At 45.4% G+C, this 15,670-nt stretch overlaps 1 long non-coding RNA gene across 1 annotated transcript in view; it reads right to left on the bottom strand.

Annotated features, from left to right (window-relative positions):
• Positions 1-2,374: 2,374 nt before the first annotated feature.
• LOC147034359 (uncharacterized) overlaps positions 2,375-15,670 on the bottom strand; it is a 97,656-nt gene continuing 84,360 nt past the window's right edge. Inside the window, exons 3-4 of the long non-coding RNA XR_015058153.1 lie at positions 6,021-6,207; positions 2,375-5,576 (exon numbers count right to left, since the gene is read on the bottom strand). This is a non-coding gene — a long non-coding RNA (uncharacterized LOC147034359). The remainder of the gene's footprint in view (positions 5,577-6,020; positions 6,208-15,670) is intronic.

Consider the following 15,670-nt stretch of genomic DNA (forward strand, 5'->3'; position numbering starts at 1 on the left):
TGGTCAGAGTCCAAGTCTCACATCCACAGAGCAAGACTGGAAGCACCAAAGGACCTGAAGACTCGGACTTTAGTCCTCACGCACAGGTACCGGCGGTGCCACAACCCATGATCCAGTGAATCCATGACTTCCCAGGCCCGACACAGACGTCTCTTGACCTCTGGGCTCACAGCCAGCAGAGACATGAATATCACTGCCAAGGTAAGTGAATCTCTCCGTGACCTCAACATCCTCACCACAAACAGGTACAGACAAGATAGCAGCATCCAAGATGTCATCAAAAGCATGGATCTTAGTTTTGAACCAAGAAACCCGTAATCCCAGCAGCTTCGACTCCTCATTCAGCACCTCCAGGGCCCCCCAAAGGATATCGAGAGTCTCCGCAAAGATGACTGCATCATCTGCGAAATCAAAGTCAGACATCTTGACATTCCCAAATGATGCACCACAGCTTGATCTCTCCAACATCCTCCCTAGAATCCAGTCCATACAAGTGATGAAAAGTGTGGGGGGCAGTACACACCCCTGAAAAACTCCAGTAACAACTGGAAATAAGTCAGAGATGGTATCACTACATCTCGTAGCATCTCAGTACCAGAGTATAGTTTAGACATCAGATTTATCAGTTTCGGTGGCACCCCACAAAGACCAAAAATCTTCCAGAGGGCATCCCGGGTGAGGACCCGAAGAGCAAGGACACAGTCAATCGTTGACCTCTTTGATGTAAAGCCTGACTGCTCTGGACGCTGGTGCTCAGGCAGATGGTGGCGAACCCTATCAAGAATTATCCGAGCAAAGACCTTGCCTGGCACTGAGAGCAGGGTCACCCCTCGGTAGTTGTTGCAGTCTTGGCGATCACCTTTCCCTTTCCAGAGAGGGACAACAAGGCCCCTCTTCCAGTCAGTTGGGATGATGCCTGTGTTACAGCCAGAGCAAAGAACTGCATGCAATGACATGAGTACAGCATTTCCACCAGCCTTGAGAAGTTCAGCATGGATGCCACAGATTCCAGGAGCTTTACTCCATTTCAACCGGTTCACCGTAGCCTGTGTTTCCACAAACGAAGGTAGACCACAGTTGATTGGAGGGTCAGCAATAGGGATAGAAACACCCCTGATGTCCAACTCGACAGCTGATGGATCAGCCTGGTACAGCCACTCAAAGTTACCGGCCAGCGGGCCTTCACTTCGGACTCCTCTGTCAACAGCCCACCACAATCCCCTCTGACTGCAGTACACCGAGGGACAGGCTTGGCTGAAAGCAATGCGGAAATTCCCCTGAAATCAGGACGAGAATCACTTGACCACAGTTGATGCACTACCCCCTCACAGATTCCTCGCACATAGGCCTCCTTGACCACCCTAAGTGCACGTACCGTTTTACACTTCAGCTCCTTGAACAGCTCAGCTCTGCCATTCAGCCTGGCCTTGCGACTCTCGTCAATGGTATCCAGGATTTGAACCCCTGTTCTCAAACACACGTTCTCATGCGCAGCTTATGAAACAAATCGAAGTGAAAGGATTTATGACGGAGCAGGTTTTTAACACCGACGCGACGGGATTATTCTGGAAGATGAGGCCGTACCTCGTACCTTGGTCCCCAAGCAGGGAACATCATAGTTCAAGGTAAGGTGATTTAAGGATTGTGTTACCCTCCTCCATTGTGGGTTGTGGCATTGCTGCAGGTGCCTTCGTCAGAAAGTTAATGCTGCTTTTCCATTCGCTGAATCGCCTTCCTCGCTTCCCCTTCTCTGCTCACCCCTTCCCTGCTCACCGGCCAAGGACAGCAATGCTTAATTTTGGTGAAGATCCGAATCCGGATCCGGATCTGAGAATATTTTAAGTGATTCTTCAACATTGAGGGATGGGGCTAAAAACGATATTGCATGATATCTCAAAGTTGTGCATGGATTCAGATGAAACTTGGTGGACATATTGGGTGTGTGAAAAGGACCAATTGATTCGATTTTGGTAAAGATCCGAATCCGGATTCGAGTTTTTTATATTGATTCTTCACCATTGAAAGACGGGGCCAAAAACTATGTATATTAGGATATCTCAAATAGTTGTGGACAATGTGTGACAAAACCCGGTGTATGAGTTTGTAAGGTGACAAGAACAAGCCGATTCGATTTTGGTTAAGGACCGGATTCAGATCCGACCTGTCAGTGGGATACAAAATTTAAACTGTTCAGCCTGGCAGAGGTATGTTCTCTCCCGAGTGCCATTCCGTTTCCCTAAGTGTCACTCGAAGTGATTTTTCATTTAAGTGTTAACATGCTTTATATATCGTTGCAGTTCTTCAAAGCCAGCACTCCCCCAAGGCAATGGCACCCAACATATCGCGGTCCCGAGACAGTTATTTCATTAGTATTCATTCAGTTCGCCCTTCCATAGTGCGTATATGGGACAAAATGCGTTGCGCAGGGCTTTTCATGAGATCTTTAATTCCATTTGCTCTTGTTTCATTTATTTTATTTCACTTTATTTTACACACGACGTCTCCTTCACACGTGCATGCACGCCACATACCGAACGGTGATGTCAATTGAGCCTCATGAACATATGCCACGGTGGCCCCATTCAAACTGCGCGCTCGTCACCAATGGACGTTTCACCTCAGACCCTCACAGTACTCAGACCATCAACGCGATAGCCTTCATACAAACTACAATCACTTTCCTAAAAATCTCCACAATAACCTACATTCGACATCTTCACCACAAACGCTTCAATCACATTAACACAGTCGCAACCTCTTCACCACAAACACCATTGCGCTTCACCCTCCTCACCACAGCCGCGATGACGCAGCGCGACCACAGTCGGTACCCCGGACACCCACTGCTGTCCTTTGGAATGCCAGGGAATGGAGGACATTGAAGGTGCCTACGAGTCCGAACATATCGGCATATAGCTCGAAGCGCAAACATGCGCTGGGGCCCATTCAACATCGCCTGGGTAGCCCTGGCGCTCCGCTAAATACTGACCCTCGATTGAAGCCCAGCACACATTCATGACCGGAGAACACTCCCAAAACCCGACAACCCATATAAATCCTGGAGCTCTGTTGCGTGGCTGAGTTTGGGAGCAAATGAGGCCATTTTTGGCTCCAGAGTCTGGTGGGACTGTGCTACTTCTCAGGGTAGCATCTGCACACAAATGAGGGCTCTCAGATACACTTACAGGGCATTTTGATCCACTTTGTGGGTCTTCCTCCACCCAGGCTCTATAAAATAGTTACAGAGGTCACTGAGTCAGTCACTGACCTGTGAACCCCAAATTATGAAAAAGTGTGAGGATGTAAAATCTGTCCAGCGAGGTCGCGTAGTGACCGAGAATTGAGGGCGTGAAGCGGCCAAAAAATCTACGGGGGTCTGGGGGCATGCTCCCCCAGAAAATGTTTACTTTCTGGTGTGTCTTAGATGCAATTTCCTGCATTCCAGTGCCAAATTCATCCATATTATTTTCAGTCAGAAGATAGGTTTTTATGTCATGTTGTTACTGTTTAGTCCACTGTATGGACAAAAAGAAATGAACCAACAACATGAACAAACAAGACATATCAACAGATAAAATGCTATACAGGAATTGGAACACTCATCATCCTTATAATAAAGATGTATTATTTCAGCAAATTGATATTTGGCAATCAACTGGTAATTCACAACAACAAAACCCTGACAAAGGAACTAGCATGGCATACAATGATTCAATCTACTGTAAACACAAGAAACAATTAACGTCAGTGCCCTGTGGCTTCCATCCTTCATTTTAATCCCATGACTTCGTTACTGTATATACACAATAACATAAAGCATTATCATATTAACCAGATTGTATAATTAATGAGATGTGATATTTTTTTCAACAAAAGCTACAAGGTAATGGACAAGGAGTCACTAACAGGCAACACTTCAAAACATGAATGACTTGTAATAGTCAATAATGTTCAGTTTACTTGGAGTGGAGAGAGTTATATTCTTTTGTTGCACTTTGTGCCTTTTTCTGCACTTCTTTAGAAGGTTCCCATTTGTAGCATGGGGAACCAGCTTCTGGGCTGGCCATCTTCTTGGTCAGAAGAGAGGTGATAGTTCTGGCTAAGGAAAGACTACTCCTGAAATCAGTTTTGATTTTTCTAACCATGCTAAACACTCGCTCATCACCAGCATTTGAGTGGGGGATCACAAGAACAAGTTTAGCTATAGCAGAGAGTTGGCCAAATTTGGAGCTACCCCCAGCAAGCTTAACTACTGGAAAGATGGCCCCAAATCACCTCCATCTTGTGAAAAAAAACACTCCAACTTCATCCTTTACAAGTGCTTCATCCCATGTCTTCTGTGGGATATCCTCATTGTCCAAGAGTTGGTACTCCGTGAATTCGTCTTGCAACTCCACCACCTTGTGTGGAGTTTGAAAGGGCAGAAGATGTGCATTCCGCTTCACAAAAAAACAACACATCTTCAAATGTTGCCGTCCCTCTCTCATTGAAGTTGACAAACTTAAATTGTCTGAGAATGTCACGTTTGTCAAGCCATGGAAGCTTTTGAAGTGCTTCCGCTGCTGCCTTAGAATAGAAGGCTCTGACGTCCTTGAAAAACTTGTTGCAATCCTGTGGAGATATGTCCCCTTGTTCCTCGAGATATTCCAGTTTTTCTCTGGTAGACTCACCAACAAAGATAGCTTCATTTGATCGTTGATTTGTTTCCAGGCACAAAGTCAATGTCAGTGACGGCAGGTAGACCTTCCATTATCACGTCAACCTTCACAAACTTTGCAAGGAGCTTTTTCATGAAAGACTGCATCTGCGGGAAGATTGCAAAGATGCAAGGGTCTTCCCTTTGAAGAAACTTGTTGAAGTTTGTGAATATGGGCAGCACAGATTGATAGAGGAACAGGTACACCACTGTCGTAGGATCTTCAAAGTGCTTCTGTTGCCTCTTGAATCCAGGACGGCTTTCGTCTGAAGATTTAAAGTAACTCTTACTACCTTCAAATATCTGCAAATTACGACCAACTGCCTTTTCCTGACTCAGCCAGCTGGTGTTGACATGCTTTATAACCTGTATATATTCTGAGTCGCAGAATGTACAGAAGTCACTCAGAATTCCTTTCCTTTTTGTTGACTTATCAAACCAATAAAAGATATCGACACAGAAATCTTCCATGTCAAATTTAACTTTTGGAGAGAATCGGATGCTTTGCAGGCAAGGTTGTGTACTAAATGACAGGCACGTCCTACGAAATAACAAGATTCTACCAGTTTGATTACTCTGGTCTCGATTCTGTTCTTTCTACCGAAGTTTACACTTGTGTTGTCAACCCCAAACGCCGCACAGTTCTCCCAAGGAATGTCATGTTGAGCAATTTTCTCATTTATTTTGTCAAATACACCTGCAGCTGTTGCTGAGTTAACTCCTGAAGTTAGGCACATATCAAGGAGATGAAATTCAACCCTGCTTGTGTTGACATCATAAATTCCAACTGAAAGAGGATTCATCTTCTCGAGCCCAGTATTGTTGGAACCATCAACAGCAAGGGAGTATGGTTGGTCTTTCATATTTTCCACCAGATTCACTGAAAGAAAAGTTGAAACTAATCGATGTTGTCAAATCAATGTTCATGAGCAGAATTGTCAGCAAATAATCATGATATATGATACTAACTAGAGTAACCACATCCATCCATCAGGACCATACTCTGTGCAGAGCGTTGGTGCTGCTTAAGCAGTCTCTTTGGCTATTGGACACAATCCTGGACGGGTCGCCACTCCGACACAGTATACCAGCATGCTGGCACTCATTTTGCCAACCTCGGAAGGATGACAGGCCGAGTTAACCCCACCTGGTATTAATTCAACAGTTGAGCAGGATTTGAACTCAGGACCCTAGGATCCCAAGCCCGTCACCCTCACCATTAAGCCAGCACCAGGCAGTAACCACAGCATTATTGCTTATTAACTGAATGTGTTTAAGAAGAAAGCAGAACATTAGATATGTCACATAATTAAATGTTAAATACCTCGGAAGTGAGGGGAATTCGCCCCATTCAGCATACAGGTTGTCTTGGTTTTGGCCGGGGAATACTGCTTTGCAATTTCAGAATCTGGGAAGATATCGTGAAACAGTTGGCTGAGATGATCGACTGTTGCGAGCGGAAAGTTGTGCTGCGCGATGAGATTGGCAACCTTGACTTCAGCAAGTATAATCTGAAATCAACACATGAAATTAGATTATTCTGTTCATACACAAACAAGCAGATAATCTACAATAATTGCATGAACATAAGTGACAATTTGTTCAGCATCTTAACTTACCAAATTGTGTACTTTTAAAAACGAAAAAAAATACGCATAGGTGCAATATCTAAAATACACATTTCCCCATCTTATTCTGTGTACCTGTTATGGTTTTGGAATTGTGATAAATAATAACACACGATAATAATTTATACAGGCACTAACAATAAGTGTAAGTCCTTCGTTAACATTAAATTAACCACCATGAACATGTTAAAATGACAAGTGTCAAAAGTTATCGTTCAATAAAGATCAATACCATCACCAACCATTTGAAGATATCAATAATACTTTTTTGTTTAAAGTTATGAAACTGTTAAAAGTGAAAGAAGACTGTATAGATATATAGTGTGTTAAAGAAATAGTGTATAATATAGTGTATTATGTCTACGTACTACATAATAAACATTGGTTAATGCATTATATATATATATATTTTTTTTTTTATTTTTTTTTTTTTTGTATACCTTGGTCGAGGCTCGTATGAGAGCTAACACACAACTCACAGCAAGGAGGCATGAGACAAGAGGGGTGGGAGTGGAAGGGACAAAACATTGGGGAACAGACACAGGTGAACTGTGGAAGGGAGAGGGATGGGGATGGGACGGGGAACATGGCGAGGAGAAGATGGACATTACAGGGACTTTCAGGAAGGAAAGCAGGAGAATTGAAGGAAGTGGGCATGGGTGGATTATTGGGGGTAGAAAAGATCGAGGATTTGGATGGGGAAGATAAGAGGTGGTGGTGAACAGCTGTTTTGAAGGCCTGGAGGGAAGAATGGGAAAGAATAGAGTGAGGAAGTTTATTCCAAAGGCGGGAAAAAAGAGGAATGAAAGAGTGAAGATGAGCAGTGATTCGTGATTTTGGTAGTTTTACCAGAAGGGGGTTGTTGGCGGACCTTGAGCGCCCTGTGGAAATGTGGTTGGGACAAATCGCAGAGAGAGCATGGGGGCAAGGCTGGAGAGGAGTCGGTAGAAGACAGAAAGACCACCGACCAACCTGCGGTGATTGAGTGAGAGGCCCAAAGACTCAGCTTCATTGCGGGAGATGCCAATGATCTTAAAAGCCCTGGTTTCGACAGCGTGAAGTCGAGAAAGGTGGGAGGCAGGAGCACCAGCCCAGAGGGGAGAGCAGTACTCCATCAGGCTACGGACAAAAGCTTTGTAAGTAGTCAGGAGCTCAAGAGGGCCGAGGAAGGACTTTGCACGACGGAGGATTCCCAGTCGGCGACTGGCTTTTGAGGCAAGGTTGGAAATGTGACTTTCCCAGGAAAGGTCATGGCAGATAGTGAGACCCAGAAGCTTGAAAGAAAAGACTTCTTCCAGAGGATTGTTGAGAAAGTGGATGGGGGTTTTGTAAACGGTCCTTTCGAAGAGACATAGTGAGAGTGTGAGATTTGTGTGGATTGAAAGACATGTTCCACGTGTTGGACCAGTTTGTGATTTTATCCAGATCTGCAGTGAGCGAAGAAGCTGCTGCTTGCCGGTCTGAGGGATGACAGATGGTACGGCAGAGGGTGGAGTCATCGGCAAAGAGAAATAGAGGATTTTCCAGAGAGTCCGAGAGATCATTGATGAAAACCAGAAAAAGAACAGGGCCCAGAACGCTACCTTGAGGAACCACAGCCTGCACAGGAAGAGGGGATGAAAGAACTCCATTTAGGGCCACACGTTGACTGCGACAGGAGAGGAAGTCTGCGAGCCATGAGTGGAGATGGCCTTGAATACCATGGGAAGAGAGTTTGGTGAGTAGGGCAGGGTGCCAGACTGTGTCAAAAGCACGTGATATGTCCAGGGATACGGCTCGGATTTCCTGTCTGGCATTGAGGACCTCCATCCATTGATGGGAGAGCAGTAGCAGCATATCCAGGGGAGAGTGACCTGGTCTGAAACCAAATTGATGATTGGAAATCAAGCCATTGGAGAAGAGGAAGGATTTCATGTCTGAAGCAATGATGGATTCCATAACCTTGCTGATGATTGGGAGAAGGCTGATTGGTCTGTAGTTACAGGGATCTGTTTTTGCACCTTTTTTATGCAGGGCAGTGATGTTAGCAGATTTCCAAGCAGATGGCAGATGACCTTGGGAAAATGAGAGGGTGAATAGAACAGAGAGAGGGTGAGCAAGAGCAGAAGAGCAGGCTTTGAGGACACGTGGGCTGATGCCTCTGGACGGGTTGCAGAATCTGACTCGAGGTTTGAAAGCAAGCTCTCCACCTTGTCAGGAGAAAAGGATACAGAGTCCAGGGACAGTTGGGTGCGACTGGGTAAAGTGGGTAGAGATAGTGATGGGTTTGGGACACAAGATTTAGCTGCAAACACCGAGTTTAGACATTCAGCTTTATCACGTGTGGAATCAGCAGTGCGGCCATTTGAGGTAAGGGAGGGGATGGAGGGGAACATACACCAGAAACAGATTTGATTAAACGCCACCAGGATTTTGAGGAGGGAGAGAGGTCTGAGAGTTCAGACTTGAGATGAGAAAGATGTTGTTTTCTGGCTCTCCTGAGGGTAGATACACACTTGTTCCGAGCTTTGTGGAAAGAACTGAGATTGCTCTCAGTTGGGTTTGCTTTCCATGAGGCAAAGGCAAGTTGTTTCAGGACAACTGCCTCGCCACAAGCTTCAGTAAACCAAGGGCGGGAGGAAGGGTAAGACAACTGAACACGAGAGGGGATAAATCTGTGCATGAGGGAGAGCAAGTTTCTTTGAAAGAATTCCCAGGATGAGTTGATGTTTGAGAAAGTAGTGATAGGAGACCAGTCTGTAAGTTTGATGGCTGCTCGGAGACCCTGCCAGTCGGCTTGAGTGAAATGCCAGACTCGACGGCGGTGAGGTGGTTCTCTGATGACAGCCAGAGAGATGTCCACTTTAACAAGGACGTGGTCAGAAGAACCAATTGGAGCGAAGGAAGAGCAGCAGATATTGTCAGGGAAATTTGTCAAAATCAGATCCAGAAGAGATGGAGTACCATTGGTTGAGATCCGGGTCGGGAAGTTGACCGATTGAGTCAGTCCCAATGAGTCACAGAAAGCTTTTGCTGACGTCCCATGGCAGGTGAGAGAGGTACCCACACCTAGCCAACTGGCGTGATGACAATTGAAGTCGCCACATAAGAGGAAGAGAGAGAGTTTGGATGAGAAGATAGAAGATGGTCCATGTTTTCGGAGAGTGAGGTGTAGATGGAGTCATCACTGTTCGGTGGACGGTACAGTACACATATAAACATGAGGTGGGAGTGGAGGGGAAGCCGAAGCCAGAGGTATTCCTGGGGGTGGGGGGGAGGGGCAGGAGGGCAGGGAGAGTGAGGAATAGAGTCTTTGATGAAGAGAGCAACACCTCCACCAGGACGAGGCTCAGGTCTGTCATACCGTAAGAGGGAGTAACCAGGGAGAGATACTTGGGAGTCAGACACGTCTTGGGAGAGGAAAGTTTCTGTTAGGCAGATAATGTCTGGTTTGTCAGTGGCAACCTGCATGGAAAGATCTGAAAGGTTTGAGCGAAGGCCCCGGATATTTGAGGTCCACACTTTTAATGAAGAGGTAGAGGAGGAGGCTTTGGGTGCAGGAGGTGGAGGGGGCGGGGGAGGGGTAGGACGAGGGACGAGGGGGGAGGTAAGGGAGGGTTGCTGAAGGAGTGTGGGTATTGCAGAATAGCGAGGGGAGGGGGCCGAATGAGGAGGAGAAAAGGCTCTGTGGTGCTGGGAGAGAGGGGGGGACAAGAGACAAGGAAGATGGCAGTTGAGGATTTGAGGAGGTGGAGTGAAGAGATGGAGGTGAGAGGGCAGTGGAGGGAGGCAGGTTGGTGGATGAGAGGGGGGCAACTTAGAGAAGGAAGAGTGAGGGGGATGAAAGGTGGGAGAAAGGTGAGGGGGAATTTTTGAAAGAGGTGAGAGGGAGGCTTGGAGGAGAAGAGTGGGATGGTTGCTTTGAGTGGAGAGTGAGGGGTGAGGGGGGTGAGTTGGCACTGAAGTTGGAAAAAAGAATGGTTGATGGAAAGCTTAGCATCCATGGCAAACTGTGGTTTTTAAAAGTTTTAGGTCAGAGATGCGATTTAACACAATTCTTGATGGATGCAATGAAGGCGAATTCAGAGCATGGAGAGAAGAAGCGCTGTAATAGTTGGATTTTTTAGGCAAGGAATGAAGGAGAGGTCGAAATGAGAGCAGTCTGTTAAAATAGCAGAAGAGAAGTGCATTGTGAAACAGTAAAGAGTACCACATGTGTGAGAGAGGAAGATGAAGCATTATAAGATCGTTTTTGTTGTTAATATTAATGTATGAGAGAGTTCAACAGATTAGGTCATGGAAGTGTAAAAAAAAAGAAATCGAGGAAGACGAGGAGGAAGTTAAGAGGAAGAAGAAGTAGCAGAATCGGGAGAAGGTGAGCGTGTTGTTGTTATTGTTGGGTTTTTTTTTTTTTTTTTTTTTTTTTTTTTGAGATAAGAAAGAGATTAGTTGGGAGAATGGGGGATGTTTGGAAAGTGGGGAGGATGAAAATTGAAGGTAATGGGGAGGATAGAAATTGAAGGTAATGGGGAGAAAAAACAAACAAAAAAACAAAAAAAAACGATCGAACACCGAGTGGAACCGGTAGGCCTCAAACCTAGGACTAGGCCTCAAACACCAAGTAAGAACGTCGACAAAAATACTCACAAAATAGCACGATTTTTGAAACAAAACCGAACTAGGAACACACATTAACATGTAGGTGAGAAAATTAAACAGTTAAAACGGGACAAATAACAACCGGAACTTAACTTTGAGAATGTCAGCAGGGAGCCCCGAAGGAGACCTCTTGCCGCTCAAAACCGGAACCGGAACTCAAAATATATATATATATATATATATATATATTTAACTTGATATCAGTTTCCACCACCACAGCGAGGCAACAACATTCAACATACCAAACTTGTCATGCAAACTCTGTGAAATAACAAACGGTAAAATTATACAAGTACATTAAATGTAATGTGCGAAAAATACATTTTGTTCACTTGTAGAAAAAGTAAACTTTTTCTCAAACATTAGTGACTGGTATTATTATCAAACAGGTATTTAATAATAAAGAAATGATAAATCCTATTTCAGATCTTAATTGGTAAAAATTTTATCCAGATGGTTAAATTTTTAGCACTCTAGATTTCATCAATTTACCACACGATAATTATATTAAAAATAGAGTTAACTTACCTTGTCATTGACTTTCGTTTGAGCTGCAAACGCAGATAAAATGGATCCTGATGAAGATTTGATTTTTCTCCAATTTCGTATGAGATTGTCTTTGCATGTGCAGATCCACGTCTCAAAATCCCTGGTGATCGCAACAAAAACTACGGTGACAAATGGTGCATCGAAAGTGATGCTTGGAAGTCTTATCGGCTATGATACACGGATATGTTTTTGTCCAGGTAGAACTAAACTTCATGCCATATTTAGCGTCACCTTGGCACTTGGTCACTTTCCGTTTTTTTCGAAGTTGAAGGGCCATCTGAATCGTAGTCACTCTCAATGTCACTCGTTTTCTCACGTCTCTTCCAGAAGAATGAATTCCCAGTATTTTGCGGAAATTTCATGTGAAAAATGAACCCCCGGTTACAAGACATTTCATTGGATCAGGATGGTCGTCGGTAATTGACCGATCATACTCCGTCTCTCATATAGGAAGAGCGGAACTACGCGAAGAAATCAGATTTAAGTCGGTACTCAAGGTTATAACATCAGTTAAACCAGTCGCAATGCAATAACGTTATAAATATTTTTTGGTGCTGAGAATTAAAAAAAAAAAATGTGAGAATTTATGGCGAGAATGTGACTTTCAACATAAAGTCGTGAGTCTCATTGCAAAAACGTGAGTTGACAGGTGGGCAGTTGGAGATTGAAGCGGCTACACGTGCTCGCACCACTACTGACACCGGTGAGGTAGGAGTAATGGCGAACAAGCCAAAGCTCCCCACATTTGATGACAAACGCGATGAGCCGGATGCGTACCTTGAGAGATTCAGGCGTTTTGCTGCGAGTCAACATTGGAACAGAGAGGACTACTGGGCTGTTAGTCTCAGCCCCCTTTTGACCGACAAAGCACTCCAGGTGTTTACCAGGATGCCCTCGGAGAATGCTCATGACAATGATCGTTTGAAAGTGGTCTTGTTGAAGATGGATATCGCCGGAGGTTCAGAGAAATTAAACCTGACGAAGTTGAAACTGCATTTCAGTTTGAGATGGTGCTTTACACAATGGATTTTGATGGCAAAGTGCGAACATAGCTTTGAAGCATTAACCAAATTGTTGGTTCGTGAACAGTTCCTTAGTATGTGTGTTCTACGGAGATGGCTCTGTTCATACGTGAGAGAGTGCCTGAGAACACTGAAGCATTGACAACCTTGGGCTAAGCTGTATATTGAAGCACATGGTGGGTGCATTACAGGACGGTCAGTCAGGAAGAAGGACGTCATAATGAAACCAAGGTCAGAGAGATTGCTGCACAAAACTGACCTATCTCAGCCAACAAAGCCCCAATTCAGTAGAGCGAGAGGGAATGCTTCCACATAACAAGAAAGGCCACATGATGGCCGAATGTTGATTGGGGAAGACAGCTCAGATGAAGCGACAACAGAAGACAGCTGGTGCAGTACACGATTTACGGAGGAAAGATGTAATGTGCAGAGCAGAGCCGAAAGAGCTGCATCAGCTGTACAAAAGCATCCTGAAGAGATACGGGTGAACAAAGGAGGATTTCAGTCAACCCCGATGGTCTTCATTAGTTGTGAGAAAACCACCGCTGGCATCATCCACGGCAACATCACTGTGGATGAAGGCTACGTGGGTTCACAGAAAGTGACGGTACTCCGAGACTCAGGATGTACTAGTGCAGCTGTGAAGAAAGACTTTATGACGATAAGGCAGATGACTGACAAGGTCTACTCGTGCAAGCTGATCAATAGTACATTGCATCACTATCCAGTTGCAAAGATCCACATGGACACACCTTACTACATGAGAGAGGTGGAGGTCATGTGCATGGAGGACCACATTTGTGATCTTGTGATCGGTAATATACCAGGAGCACAAGAGGTCAAGGATCCATACCCAACTGGATTCCACAGCTGGCACAAGCAACAGTGACCAGTGCACATACCAAGCGCAACAAGGATGACATCAAACCAGTGAAGGTGTCACAATCTTACATTCCTAAAGTGACTGTGCAAGAGCTCGAGCAAGCTCAGAAGGAAGATGTCTCACTTCAAAGGTTGTGAAAGGAGGTGCAGGATAACAGAAATCATCAGACGCAAGACAAAAGAAAGTACAGGCTCGAAGTCCACAAAGGTGTCTTGTATCGTATCTGCACAACTGACACAACCGACGTGAAGGAAATCATCGTTCCGACCAAGTATCGGGAGGCCGTGATGAAATTGGCACATTAATTGATTGTTGGAGGTCATCTTGGAGCGAAGAAGACAACTGACAGAATAGCAAGCAACTTCCATTGGTCAGGAATAACTAGTGATGTCAGCAGATTCTGCAAGTCCTGCAACATCTGCCAGAGGACTATCTTCAACGGGAGGGTTTCCAAAATACACTACATAGCCAAAAGTACAGTATGTGGACACCTGCTCGTCCAACATCTCATTCCAAAATCGTGAGCATTAATATGGAGTTGGTCCCCCCCCCCCCTTCCTTTGGTGCTATAATAGCCTCCACTCTTCCGGAAAGGCTTTCCACGAGAGGTTGGAACATTGCTGTGGGGATTTGCTTCCATTCATCCACAAGCGCATTAGTGAGGTCTGGCACTGATGTTGAACGATTAGGTCAGGCCTGCAGTCGGTGTTCCAATTTATCCCAAAGGTGTTCGTTGGGTGTGAGGTCTGGGCTCTGTCCAGGCCAGTTAAGTTCTTCCACATAGATCTCGCCAAACCATTTCTGCATGGACCTCACTTTGTGCATAGGGGCATCGTCATGCTGAAACAGGAAAGGGCCTTCCCCAAACTGGTACCACAAAGTTGGAAGCACAGAATCATCTTGAATGTAATTGTATGCTGCAGCATTAAGATTTCCCATCACTGGAACAAAAGGGCCGAGCCCGAACCAGGAAAAACATCCCAGACCATTGTTCCTCCTCCACCAAACTTTACAGTTGGCACTATGCATTCTGGCAGGTAGCGTTCTCCTGGCATTTGCCAAACCCAGATTCGTCCATCAGACTGCCAGATGGTGAAGCGTGATTCATCACTCCAGAGAACGTGTTTCCACTGCTCCAGAGTCCAATGACGGAGAGCTTTGCACGACTGCAGCTGATGCTTGGCATTGCGCATGGTGAGCTTAGGCTTGTGTGCGGCTGCTCAGCCATGAAAATCCATTTCATGAAGCTCTCGACGAACAGTGCTTGTGCTGACGTTGCTTCCGGAGTCAGTTTGGAACTCGATAGTGAGTGTTGCAACCGACGACAGACGATTTTTACAAGCTACGCGCTTGATAATGATAGTTAGATACATTATCTGTCCAGAATTGCCCTGCTCGTAGTTGGCCCACTGTTCAAGACCCTTGCTCGCTTTAATCCTGTCTGCCTGTGGAGTTTGTTGTTTCTGACCAGGGCAATAAGAAGCGCTCTCTGGATTTTCTCCCGTGTCTCGATAAATCTGTAAAATCCTTCACATTACTCTAGCCGGCCCAACCGAGGTTAGATGTGGGTCATTATGACCCGATGCCCCTCCATTCCTGTCCAGTTTATTTGTGAGAAGGTTCATGCATACTGTCCTGCACGCTGTGCACCCTGGTCCCCTCCTCGGCCCCCGAGAAACTTCCCCCACCTTCTCCTGGGTTCTGTGAGCTTGTGGCCTACCATTTCGTGGCTGAGCTGCTGTTGCTCCCAAACATGTCCATTTCACAATAACAGCACTTACAGTTGACCGGGGCAGCTCTCGCAGGACAGAAATTTGACAAACTGACTTGTTGTGAAGGTGGCATCCCATGACAGTGCCACGTTAAAAGTCACTGAGCTCTTCAGTGCAGCTCATTCTCCTGCCAATGTTCGTCTATGAAGATTGCATGGCTGTGTGCTTGATTTTATACACCTGTCAGCAATGGGTGTGGCTGAAATATCCAAATCCACTAATTAGAAGGGGTGTCCGCATACTTTTGGCCATGTGGTGTACCATTTGGATCCATGCCATTGATAGAGCAGTAGAGGATAAATGGGGTTTCTGAGGCAGCCATTCAAATGAATGGGGGAAAAGGGAAAAACTTTCTGACTCAAGCCCCAAATCGGACACCGATTTCCTCCCCCTCCCATACAAGCAAATATAAAATTGAGACTGACTCAAGCCCCAAAAGCCTAAAATAGGAGACTGATTTCCTCCCCCTCCGACACAAGCAA

This window comes from Eptatretus burgeri, chromosome 1 (assembly GCF_056783735.1).
Source record: "Eptatretus burgeri isolate ZD-2024b chromosome 1, Ebu_testis_v1, whole genome shotgun sequence".
NCBI classification, from domain to species: domain Eukaryota; kingdom Metazoa; phylum Chordata; class Myxini; order Myxiniformes; family Myxinidae; genus Eptatretus; species Eptatretus burgeri.